The sequence below is a fragment of the Rhipicephalus microplus genome, unplaced genomic scaffold (genome assembly GCF_043290135.1).
Source record: "Rhipicephalus microplus isolate Deutch F79 unplaced genomic scaffold, USDA_Rmic scaffold_28, whole genome shotgun sequence".
NCBI lineage: Eukaryota > Metazoa > Arthropoda > Arachnida > Ixodida > Ixodidae > Rhipicephalus > Rhipicephalus microplus.
In genome coordinates this window covers 4,608,077-4,621,337 of record NW_027464601.1, presented here as the reverse complement: position 1 = coordinate 4,621,337, position 13,261 = coordinate 4,608,077, and the positions used below count along the sequence as shown (strand labels likewise).

The following is a 13,261-nucleotide window of genomic DNA, read 5'->3' as shown; positions in this document are numbered from 1 at the left end:
TTTTTTATTATGAAACCGACAAAGCAATATTGAATTTTTCCAGCAACTTTATTTGGTATTCATATGTGCATTCCCATACTGAGGTGGCCTAATAAAGGTGTATTGATTAAGGATTCTTTTACTATGAAGCTGCTTTTAGATGAGCGTTTCGTTTCTGTGATCTGCGGTAAAACTTGCTGTAAACCTAAATGGATATGCGTCAGACATAGGTATATCTCACTACTGACCACTGCCCCATCAAAAAAGAAGGCATATGTATGCCAGAAAGCTTTGTGTGTCCTGTAAGAAGATTTTCACGATCATAAATGGGTACGTGTCACGTAAATAGTGTACATTCTACTACAAACAACTTCCACTAAGAAGAAAAAATACAACAGAAAAACTATAGTCACAGTGCTGCCACGTGATACTTTGCGGTTATGAAAGATGGTGACTGTACTGCCACCAGGAAGTTTTACCAAGAGTGTTCAATGAAGAGCAGCGGTATAGTGTCTGAAAGATTTGCGAAACATGGACGTGCGTTATCTCGACGAAGGAAACGACAACCGCTTCGCTACTTATTCAGTGTCCCCGAAGCCGAGCTGGTTTTCATCCTAGTATGTTAGATATAGTGGCGCTTGCGAAAACTTCTGGTGAAACTATTCTGCGTGTGAGGGGCCTCGGGGGGTATGTGGTCTATATGAGTTTTGCATGATAGGTTGCTGGTGACTAGTAATATGAACTTTCGAGAACGTGTATGATATTACACATTATACTTGAATGGCGTTGTGTCTAACTAAGCGAGGTCACGTTAGCACGGTACTTGGGATATTTTAACAATTTTATTGATTTTTGACGAAAGCACATACATGACATCATTTATTTGTGCCATTTCAACAATTTAACTATTTTAAACATAAAACTTAATCGTGCAATTATATTCTGCTCAAAGGTATGCTTTAGGTTAATCTTCGCCACTAAGCATGGGACCAACAGCCTATCGTAGAGATTGAAAACGCCAGCCATGCACGGTAGGCACAGCACCGTCACAGCGAAAGCTATTGAAGAGCGGCGTTTCAGAGCTTTTTGAAAACACTCACTGGGTAACTACTGCAAGGACACTTGCTTGGTACACAATAGGGCATTCATAATGAACCTATAGGTAGTAGGCTGGTATTCGCTATGCTATTTTCATCATTTTTGAGTAGCGTGGTATCTGCTAAATACTTGAAAGGAATTTTGTGCCAATTGTCCATGCAGTGGCTGATGAGGATGAGGAATTGGGACTGGAGTGGGCATGCGCCACAGTTAATGAGAGAACAAAAAGAAGCTTTTGTGATGGTTTGTAGCATTGGACGGCGCACTCGTTACACTATTTGCATTGTACGACGACTGCATGGTAGTTCTTTCGCTGTTGTAAAACGCTTTATAAGTCGCATTAACGCGACTGCTTTCTGGACATCAAGCCGGCCCAAGGCAAGTTTGAAAACCAGTAACAAGCGCCGTTGTAGCTCAGTGGTTGAATACTGGGCTGGCGCCCAGCGGTCCCGGCTTCAAGCCCCGCTGTGCCATCGGTGCTAGGTTATGCCTGCCTAAGGTAAGTAGGTCAAGTTACAAGCGCCGGCGCCACTCGCCTATTGCAAAAACCAGCGCCACATTGTACGAGCGCCCAGCGCCATTCCTGAATATGTGCCCAGTATGGCACTGGTACCAGCGCCTCCCAGCGCAAGTACTGAGACGCTGTAGCGGCAGCGTCCCAATACTCGGCGCAAAATGGCCTCACAGGGTTAAAACGGCGGCGCCTATTCGCCATATATAAATAAATATGTAAGTAAAATAGTGCGCAATCACACTAAAAATAAAAAATAAAAATAAAACGCCTCCTATATTCATCTATAACATTTAGCAGTTCATCATTGTAGCAAAATTTTGGAAAAACTTCTCGCAACTTGCAAATAAGTTCAACAAAATAAATACGTACTGGCCGCGCGTCTGAATCACAATGTCTGACTGCTATGCGACTTAGGCATATGCTGTGTGCGCCAAGGGGAAAGAACATATCGTATTTTATTAGGCCAGGTTTCATTGCTTAAAATCAAATCTCTTGTGAGGTGAGAGGTAAATATTTTTTAAGTGTTCTCTGTAGAACACCCCGAAACAAAAGTGCGTCCCAGCAATCAATAAAACATGCTCTACCGACTCAGGCTTTCGGCACAATAAGCAGTCGGATGCCTACGATAAAAAATTGCCTCTTTGTTCAAGCCACGTTTTAACCAGCAGCATACTCGTGTGCAGCTTATAAAAGAGCGCTTTAACTCCAGCCGGTACGATTATCTTTGTAACTTTTTTCAAAACATCTTCTCCTTGGCTTTCATTATACATGGTACGATACGAAGAAACAGGAAAAACAGTTTCATTGTAATCTCTCGACAAACACTTTCGAGTGACATTCAATAAGTACTCCAAAATAAATCTAGCACTAAGAAATCAAAAAGCCGCAACAACTTCTCGAAGAAAGCTACTCAGACCATAACGGAATTCATTATTCGAGGTAACTATAAAGTTCAGCAATGTCGATGCTAGCCTGATTTGAAGGAATGTACGTAAAAACGGATCGTATTGATCTCGTAGAAACAGAAACCTTGATACAATCTGCCTCAAAAGTAAGTGTGGCAAGGCTAAATTACCTCTTTTTAGTCTTAAGAAAAGGTTGTTGCGGCTTGTCTGTTCGTACTGGGATTGCCACACGCAAACAGCAAGAAGCCTATGAATCCTCTTAGTATTGATCCTGGAGCCCTACAATACTTGCAGCAAGTAAGCCAGCCGCGATACTAAGAGGACGTTGCATATTGTCGCGCGAGCGAGACGGACAGATCACGGCCTCCTCGTCTCTGTGTCAGAACAGATAGCCCTTTGGTTTTTTTGGCCCACATATTATCGTTGTCCTTATACTGGCCAAGCGGAACACCGAGGTATTTGTTAGGCTTGCATAACCATTGCATCTGTTCATACACCGTTTAGTACGTTTCCCGATTTCCATGCCACAGCCCCAACACACTTGTCTATGTTTACAATGCTACTAGTAGCCTCGCAGAACCTTTGTACATTGCTCATGGAGGAGAGTATGCTATCCTTATTGGTACGAAATATTGCAACATCATCGGCATATGCCGATTCTTCACCTTACACGCAGCTAAATAAAAACCCTGTATATTTGAATTTTTGTAATGGCCACACACAGAGGTTCCAAGTACAAAGCAAATAATAAAGGCGAAAATGGGCATCTTTGCCTTACAGATCAACATACTATGTTTTTTCTAGTTAGCTCGCGCTTCACAATCTACTTGGTTGAACAATAGTCGTAAGCCATCTCAACACCCTTCAGTATCACAGAGCCAACGCCGACATGTTCTAACAATTTAAACAAATGCTATGACAAACTAGATAAAAACCCTTCGCTAGATCAATTTGAAACATTGCAACTCTTCTGAAGTCAGCGTCACAGAAATCCAATATGCTTCGTGTTACATGTATGTTCATAAAAATTCATCTTCTTCTTATTCAACAGGTTTGATGTGGGCCAAACAGTGTACATATTACTCTTTGCAACCGCTTCGCCAGAACCTTCATTAGTGCTTTGTAGTCAACATTCGTCAGTGTTATCAGCCTATAGCCAGACACACATTTCTGTTTTACAGGCTCTTTACTTTCGGGATAAGAACAGCGTGTGCTTTCTTGAATGGAGGTGGTAGGCTACCCTTGTTAAAAGACTCTGTTAAAACCTATTGTAAAGCCGTAGCTAGGTCTGCCTTGAAAGTCTTTTAGAATACTGCCGTTATCCCGTCTGGGCTAGGAGATTTCCCGTTATGCAATTGGTCTATAACTACTACTATCTCTCCCGCAGTTATATCAACCGTTAAACATTCTGTATCTTGGTGATCTAGCATCGGCAAATGCTTAGAAATGCTTTTTCACAAGTGGCTTCTTTACGTATACAATTGGAAAATAATTCGAGATAATATTCAGTCAATGCGGGTTTAGTCGTTAACTCATCATTATAATCGATTTCTGTGATGTCTTTAGCACGCGCATACTTCTTTTTCGTAGTGAGGAATTGCGACGAAGACGCTGATCGAGACATTGCTGATGTATTGCCATTTTGACCACCGGCCTTGGGCGACGGAAGCTCGCGGCGTTGCTCTTTGCAGTCGGATGCCCTCTCGCTTGGCAAGGTAGTGTCCGTCCTCGGACGCTTTGTCGGCGCTGCGCTATCCTTGGACAGGTCACAGCCATGGTAGTCACCGCATTCTTGTTGCTACACTGTGTTCTGGTCTTTAGTCATCTCCTCGTCGGAGACCTCAGGCTTTGTCAGCGAACTACCAGAGCACTCATGTTGTCCGCTTGGTCCGCGTTGCGCAGAACCGTCTTCCGTTATTGGCGCCGCAGTCTCTGCCTCGTCGGAATCCATAATATTCTCATGGCTGTCGTCTACAGCAGGAGACACGCCGATAACGCTGCCATACGTTCTAGGACAGTCCTTCCTGACAAGCCCAAAGGCACGACACCCCGTGCAGCATGGCGTCTAACAATCACGTCTAATATGCCCATGCCTTCGGCACCCAAGGTAAACTGGCACTCGTCCAGGCACAACGACAAGTACAGAACCGTTGTAGAACATGAGCAGATGTGGTAGTTCCCCGACTGACACGCCTTCATTGAGGACCATCCGTAACACTCGCGTTGTCGATTCTGCGAACTGAAATACAGGAACACGCCACTCGTCAAGACGCACGTTCTTCACTTCACCAAACTCACTCGGAGCTTTTTGAAGAGCCTCTCCTGGGATGTGGAAAGGCACCCAGTGAATCTTCAGCGTAATCTCCTGCTTACAAGGATCAATAATTTCACAATATCCACCTTCCACATGTTAGCCACCTTGGCCAACCAGTGTGCTTTGCCTGTCGCGTGCGAAACTTTACAAGCCAGACATGGCTCATCTGGAACGCACTTATACCACTGACAGCCTTGAGCATGCCGGTTTATTCAAGGGGTTCCCGGAAATCTTCGATTGGATAGGGCCTCTTCGAAGGGTCTCCGTAAGAAAAAAATGAAAGCATATCCACGGAGTGAATGATGGAGAGTAGGGCGAAACGTTCGTCCATCCATTCGTTCTTGCTTCCGTCCGTCCATGCGTCCATCTGTGTGGCCGTCCATGCATCCGTCTGCCCGTCCGTGCGTGCGTCTCTTCATGCGTCCGTCCCTGCGTTCATCCATGCATCCGCCCCTGCACCCGTTGATGCGTCCATCCATGCATCTGTCTGTGTGTCCGTTCGTCCATCTATTCAACACTCCTAGTACCATCATCTCGCATCTTTTCATCATATATTCCCCATATAGAGGCACCACCATCCAGCTGACATTCCAAGGACTAAACGAGAGATGGCACACGCACACTTCCTTACGTCTTGCGCCTCGGGTCTACTTCCCACGTTTAACCACCTCGAATTCATGGTATATACTAGTTTATTGTATTCATGGCACTGCGGCTCAACGCTCACTAAACCTTTATAAAACTCAGGAGGTCACACCCAGCGAGTATAACGTAGCAACCGTTTCTTGTCAGATAGTGCTCAATGTACATGCCAATTGCTGCTAATGGGGAATGAGAGTCAGGAACATTCGGTTTTTAGTTAACCCGCATGCTGTGAATTTTTTTCATAGTTCAACAACGAACAGGAGAAATCTCCCACCGGCACCACCTTGGAGGTCAAAATGTAACACTCGTTACACACTACGACTATGACTACGAGGGATGAACGGGTGCCGGTATAAAGAGCTTCGCCCCTGAAACACAAAGTTCCAACTTCACCAGTTGGCAAAGTCACCAGTAAAAATTGGCAGATGCCATGAACAGTGGGAATCGATGATATGCGAAGCATGAATGAGAAATGTTGATATGTCACTTTAAGATCAGAACAACGTTACGAGGGGGAGTTAAATGATGCCTTACTTAACTTATGATCATGATTATCACATTTGGATGTGTCGTTTACCTTCGTCATGTATTCACGTCACGTGGTACCAAAATTAGTGTATGTGAAGCTAGCGAAACGGCCGCGAGCATGCTATGAACGTGGTATGTTGTCACGTTCTTCCATGACACGCGTGTCAGGATTATCATGTTTGCGCCAGTCATATATTTCGTCATCCATTGACGTCACGTAACACAAAAATTGGTATATGCGGAACTAGCAAAATGGCGTCGAGTGCCTCATGAAGGGGCCAATATACTCCAACGTAGCGTTGACACGCGCGCACGTTGGGCACAGCAGCGCTACGTCAGCAAAACGCGAGCACTCTATAGTCTGACGCGAGACGCGACCAGCATCCGTCGGTGCGGCCCGTTGACAACAAGCGCGAAATGCGGCATGCTGTATTTCGCACCGATGCGTTACCCAGACACCACTGCGTCTCTCTCTTTTCGTGATGGAGGGACGCCGGACGCGCTGAAATGCGCATGCGTCAAAGCACCGCAGCACGGCATGCGCCTGCGAGTATGTGGCAGGACGGGCGCCTGGCATGTCAGCGCTGGTATGACGCGAAGTGAACGCCGGCAAGCACGCGCACCGCGTGACGTCGAAATGTATTGGCAACTTGACTGTGGCATGTAGTCATGTTCTCACATGACACGCATCTCATGATTATCATGTTTGCACCAGTCACATAACTTTGTCATTCATTGGAGTCACGTTATACCAAATTTGGCATATGTGAGGCCAGCGAAACGGCCGCCAAAGCATCATAAAAGTGGCATGTAGTCATGTTGTTACATGACACGCATGTCGTAATTATCATGTTTGGATATTTTATTTAACTATGCCGTGCGTTCACGTCGTGTAATGCTGAGAACGGTACATGAGAAGCCCGCGAAATGGCCGCGAGCGCATGATGAGTGTGAATTGTAGTCATGTTGTTACATGACACGCATCTCGTGTTCATCATGTTTGCACCAGTATCATACCTTTGTTATCCATTCAGGTACCGTAATACCAAATTTGGTATTTGTGAAGCTAGCGAAACGGCCGCGAGCGCATCATGAGCGTGACATGTAGTCATGTTGTTACATGACACGCATGTCATGATTTTTATGTTAGGGTCTGTCGGTTGTGTTCGCCATGCAATCCTGTCATATCATACAAGTTTTGCAAGATGCGATGTGAATTAAACCACCGCAAGAGCTGCAGGACTATGACAAGTAAATCATGACATTCATGACATATATGTCACGAATTTATGTTGTGATTAGTGTAATAATTTCTTCATACAGTCATATTATACCACATTTAGTGTGGTATTAATACCGTTATCGAAACGGCCAGGAGAGCTAAATGTCGTAGCTGGCTAGATAGCTATATAGATAGATACCCTCAAAGTCGCCGAAATTCGCTTAGAAAAGCTACGCATTTAAAAGCGGTAGCCCAGTGGATGGCACGAAACACCTTCATCCCGGCCAGCGTCGGCCGTTTGTTCACCTCGCAAGGAGCGAGCCATCCCGCGTCTGGTCTAGTCGAGCACCAGAAGTGGAATGACTACGCCACCCTAGAACACGCACATGAGGTGTAAAATGACTATTTATCCGAAGAACGCGCCGTTTAACTTAATGTTTACAAGTCGCACAGTCAAGACTGACACGATATTCTTTTCCAAATAACAATTGTGTCTTGATTCGACAGTGACGAACGGCTTCGGGGCACCGAATGATGTGCGGACACCAGCAAGAGCGCAAAGTTTTTTGAAGCATCTAGATATGTTAACTCTGAAAAATCACAAATTGGCTGGAGGAGCAGCGACAGATTGTCAGCTGTTGCTGCCGACAGTTTTTTTCCTTTGATAGTCGGTTCTCGCACTTGCTACTGGTCAACTTCTACAGATGATTTGAATGCTTTGTTTGGGAGATATCCGTGCACACGAGTGAATACTGAGTTGTTTTTTTTTTCGCAGAAGCGCGACGATGTAGATGTACACATCCGACGTTCCAGGTTACATATTTGCTGTTATAAACATACTTGCAACTAAGAAACCACCAAAAAAATTACTTATGTAGTCCGCTGAAAAAGTATGCCAGTATGTTAGTTCACTAACGCGTACCAAGTTATCAACTCAAAATTGCGTGTTCTTACATACGAGTCAGAGAACTACCGGGACCTGCGCTCAGAAGGAAGCTTTCGGTGTCAGCCTATAGGTTGTTGAAAGCACGACACATCGATCGTTGCCGCTCCTTGTGCGGGCACCAAACACGCGGATAACTAGTCGATTTAAACTCAGGGATGTCTAAACTGTACTTTGCAGTCATTTTAACACTTTAGAGATGCGTCTACTTAAAGTAAAAAGCGCCGGACGACGTGGCTAGCAGAATAGGCTTCGCTGGGATGGGGCACTGGGTAAGGCTGCTCTCGAAGCAGAAGAGTTGCGATGCTTGAAGTCTCTACATTTGTGTTTTGCAACATTTCTGATACTTAAACTGTACCTGAAGTAAGTGGAAGGTCAATCAGTGCCATAAATGCCCTTTCGGAGTGGCGATGCCGATCAACAGCCATTTTTCTGGCCTCCGCTGGCAGTATACAGCGGGGCATGCCAATGCACAGATATATGCAGTAATATGAAAACCAAAAATAAAAAAAAAACACCCATAGAAATACCAATGCGATCCACCTAAAACGTATGCCAGGGAGTCAGTTCACGAAGGCGTAGCAAATTACCAGCTGAAAATTGCGTGTTGTTGCATATCACTCAGAGAAGTACCGGCTAAGTGCGGCCGGCAGCTTTGGTGACTGCCTGCGTAGCTGAAAGCGCCACGTTCGATAGTCAGCACTCCTTGTGCAAACATCCAAACAAGACAAAATACTTGATTTAGGTTCATGGATGTCTAAACTATACTTTACAGTTATTCTCACACTTTACAGTTGTGTGTAAATGAAGCAAAATGTGCTGGTAACATATACATCAACGCGGCCGGCACGACAGGTATAATGCTCGCTTGGCCGGGCACTGGGTAAGACTGCTCTCGACGCGGTGAGTTCGGATGGTTGAATATTCTGCATTTGAGCTTCGGAACATTTCTAACTTTTACCTGAAGTAAGCAGAATAATAAGCATGGCCAGAAATACATTTATGCGGTGTGGCAGAATCGAACGACAGCTTTTTTTCTCGCCTTCGCAGGGAACCATGCGAAGCGATCGAGAGAGCTCATTTGCGTTTCGTCAACTTTGCAGCAAAAACAAGTTCCTGTCTGCTAGGAGTGGCGTGCAGATTCAGGCCTACAAACACTGCAATTGGGAATCATTACAGCGATACACGTATGATGCGAGTATGACCTGTATACGCGGGTGTATATGAGAAAAAGGTGCATTATAATTGCTGCGATACGTACCTCCGCCGCAAAAATTACGTATGCTCGGTATTTGTTAGGGTAGCATATCGTCTAGCCGTGCCGTCGAATCAAGCGTTTTGTATTCAACAACACCGAAACATACCGCGGCACACGCTACAATAACGTGCACGCTGCGCTGGTAGAAACAGTGCGTGCTCCAATATTTACCAGCGCTTGCCAGTGAAAATTCCAGTGCTTCCAGCGCTTCGCAGTGCGCACCAGCATCACAGCGGTTGAGCCAGTGCCCTTACCAGTGCGACACAGCTTTTTCTTACACAGTAAAAAATTTTACAACCCAAAGAGTGTAAAAATGGTGCTTTTACGAGAAAGCACCCTTTGCAACACCCTTCAACACCCTTAAATGTTCGATTAAAAAAGAAGCAACCCTTTGTTTGGGCGCTTGCCTTGATAGCACCTTAAAATAGGCTCTAAGGGTGCTTTTGTGCCTGAGAAGGGTGTAGGTGACGATTTATCAGATGAAATATGCAGCAAAAGAAGAACACAAAATTATAATATTTGGGATTTTACGTCTCAAGAACCTCCATATGATTATGAAGGTCGTCGTAGTGGAAAGCTCCAGAGATTTTGACCATTTGGTGTTCTTTAATGAGTGCTGATATCGCACAGTGCACAGGCTTCTACCTTTTTGCCTCCGTCTTAATTCTACGGCCACCGCCGGCATCGAACCCGCGACCTTCTGGTTGGCAGTCGAGCAGTGTAGCTACTGAATAAATATGTGGACCTTGCGTTAAATGATAGCCTAATTGACTACGAATGTGTGAAGGTGCTCTCCGAATACAGCAGAATGCCCGCTGAAGCAAATCGCGTTTCATCTGTAATGGCAATTAACTGCAATTCATGTTACGAAAGCTTTCTTTAGCGTTGGTTATAAGCTACATGTTTGCTAAGGATTATATACCGGAACATAATGTTCGCCCAAGTATGGGTGTGTGTGCGTGAGCCTGCGCATGTGTTCGTGTGTAAGCGCTATTGGGTGTACACCCGTGCCTCCGTGCGTGTGCGTGTGTGTGCGAGTCTGTGCTTGTGTTAAGCGTGACTGGGCACATGTGTACGCCCATGCATGCGTGCGTTTACGGTCGCGTGTGTGTGTGGCCGTATGTGTGTATACGTGTATGTGTGTGCGCCTGTGAATGAGCATGCGTGTATATCAGCCCGTGCGCCCTCGAATTTCGTGTGTGTGTGTGGGGGAGGGGGGAGGGCTTTGCTTCTTAGTGTTTAAGGTCCCACACCTGTTCAGACTGGGGGTCTATATGGGAGGTGGCTTAAGGATTGGCGGTGGTCAACGCAATGTACACGGACTATTCATTACATGGAAAACAGCTGCACATTCTCGTACCTCATCGTTGCCTAAGAACTTGCTGTGGTAGCTGATTAGGTACGCTGAGGCTCTTCTACGCTCTAAAATGCGGGTTTTGACCAATTCACACGGAAAGCTGTCACTGCACTTATGCACAACCATCGTTTATATTAACAACATTTAACAAAAACGGGCCCTGCCTTTGCTACAGGTGCTTAGCTAGCTCATTGGGCAACCATATGAAATTATGTGCTGATCATGTAGTCAGCAAAAAGTTTGTTATAACAACCTCGGCACGTTTCGTGGTGCGTGACAAGCGTTCTAAACATCCGCGACTGTGGATTATTTTGTTCCAGCTTCGACTACGCCTTCAGTGTTTGCGGCACCATACGCGGAATTGCCAGACTCGGACAGTGCGAAAAGAAATTCTTCTGAAAAAAGGTGTAGCGATGCTCTCCCACTAATGCCACCGAGGACGAAATAATTATTGCTTCTGGCCATTCCAGGGTGCAGTCGTTTTCCGCAAGTTTTGCTTCACTAATTTTTGCCCACTGCAGTCGCATTCTGTGAAAATACTCAAAGAACCCGAGGCTCGTAAATAACCTGAGCCGCTGTGTGGCTGGGTGGAAGGAGAGTTGCCATTTACAAGGAGTCATTCTTGAAGTGCAATTCGATTGCCTTCCGCGTCTAACCACCACCCGCCGTATGCGCCATAGCGTTTGCCTTTCGGCGCCCTCTTGGCGGGTTTCCCGCTCACCCCGCTCACCCGCGCCAGCCTTGCCCGCGCAACGGCGGTGTAGATAAGCGAATAGTTGCGTCACAGAACACCTGCGTCGACAGCTGCGGCGCCGCCGCCAGTGCCTCCTCCTTCTCTCTCTCAACGTTGCTCTCTCTGTCTCATCCGTCTTTCAAATGCGTTGCATTTGTCTGGGGTCTTGGTCGCTGTGTGAGTTCTAGCGAACAGGCACATCTTCAATGGTGGTCACGCATGACACCGTGTTCGAAGTGACACTCGTGTCAAGGAATATTCATAGAGCGGCGGACACGGACAACGTGGGCCTGTTAACGGTGAGTGTACTGTTTTCGTTGGTAGTAATCATACAGTGCTATCTGCGTGCCTGCAGCAGCTCTGCCGAAGTAGGCTGCCAGCCATTTACAACAGCATGCTTTCGCGGGCCTGTTACAAATGCCCGATTAAACGTGTGACTTAACGAGTTCACACTGCTATGCGCGATGTTCTGTAAGTGCCTGCATCACTCATATAGTGAGTGATGTGATCACTTACCAAGGGCGCGACTAGTTGCTGATCGCACATTGTCTCTACACTGCTCAAAGTGGTTGATATTGTTTCAAGATGCTCTTCAGGCTACGTCGTAATAACATTTCTATTAATGCTCAAATGTGCAACGTGCTTCTGTAGGTGTAACCGTAAAAAAAAGAAAAAATTATGTACAGAGGCGCACTGTACGAAATGGCTTTTTTTTGCTTAAAGACGGTATAGCTTGAGGTGCTAATATGCCGCGATGATCCAAGCACGTGCGGTAAAATATCAAATATTAAAATATTTAGGACACGTGTCACCAGCAACAGGGAAAGATCTAGTAGACTTCCAAATGCGCGTTGTGGTGGCCATCGCCGTGCGTTGTTTTTCCTCGTTTCTGTTTGCTGCTTTCGTGCTTTGCTTTAATCTGCGATAACGTTCGGCGTTATAACACAATCGAGAGAGTATACGTGACTGTGGGAGCTATGTGCGGTAGCTCTAGCATAAGCCATGGCTGCTGCAACGTAGACGGCGTCCGCGTGCGTTGGTGTCGTTCGAGTGCTCCTACTTGCTTGATTGTGTTTAACTGAGTACTTAGGCACGGGTTACGTTTGTAAATCCCGTGGTCAATTATCGCTAATAGCGTGCCAGTGATTGCCATCATAGGATGGACTTGGTTGTCGAAATATGCCATACGCTTTTTCTGAAAGCAAGCTTCGAAGAAATTTTTAAAAAAGAAATACTTTCATACGTGCCAGGCGGTGCCTATTGCAGGCCCGCAACTCTTTAAAAACTGGACGAGCTATCACATTTTTTATCAAATTAATATGAATTAAGATGATTGAATTATAGATGACGAATTTCTGTGCCAGAATAGGTGCACAAAATACATGTTGCAAGCCCTACGTCTAGAAAGTAGGCAAATAGGAAGCATAGCGTCAAATTTGGATTGGGTGCCAAGGACAGAGCTTCTTGTGACGGTAGAAAGAACGAGAAAATTGTTCATTTTTGATGAACTTACAGAGGCAGTCAGAATTGCGCTGATTGCTGAATTGTCAAAATTTCTCAAATTGTTAGAGGCGTGATTAAAGTCAGAAAATCTTTTACTTTTTTTGCAGACCTCTTCGCTAGTGCCACGCCCAATAACATTTGTTCTCATGTAAAAGAGAAAGCAGAGCTGCCTTCACTGTTTGTACATGACGAGGTAACTTTCTTGTGTGTTTTGATTAATGCTACATGTTCTGAACGTTGTACTTTAGGAATTGCTTTTCAC

At 45.5% G+C, this 13,261-nt stretch overlaps 1 protein-coding gene across 4 annotated transcripts in view; it reads right to left on the bottom strand.

Moving 5' to 3' along the window:
* Nucleotides 1-13,261, bottom strand: part of LOC142786711 (uncharacterized) — a 60,813-nt gene that overhangs the window by 34,094 nt on the left and 13,458 nt on the right. The window lies entirely within an intron of this gene.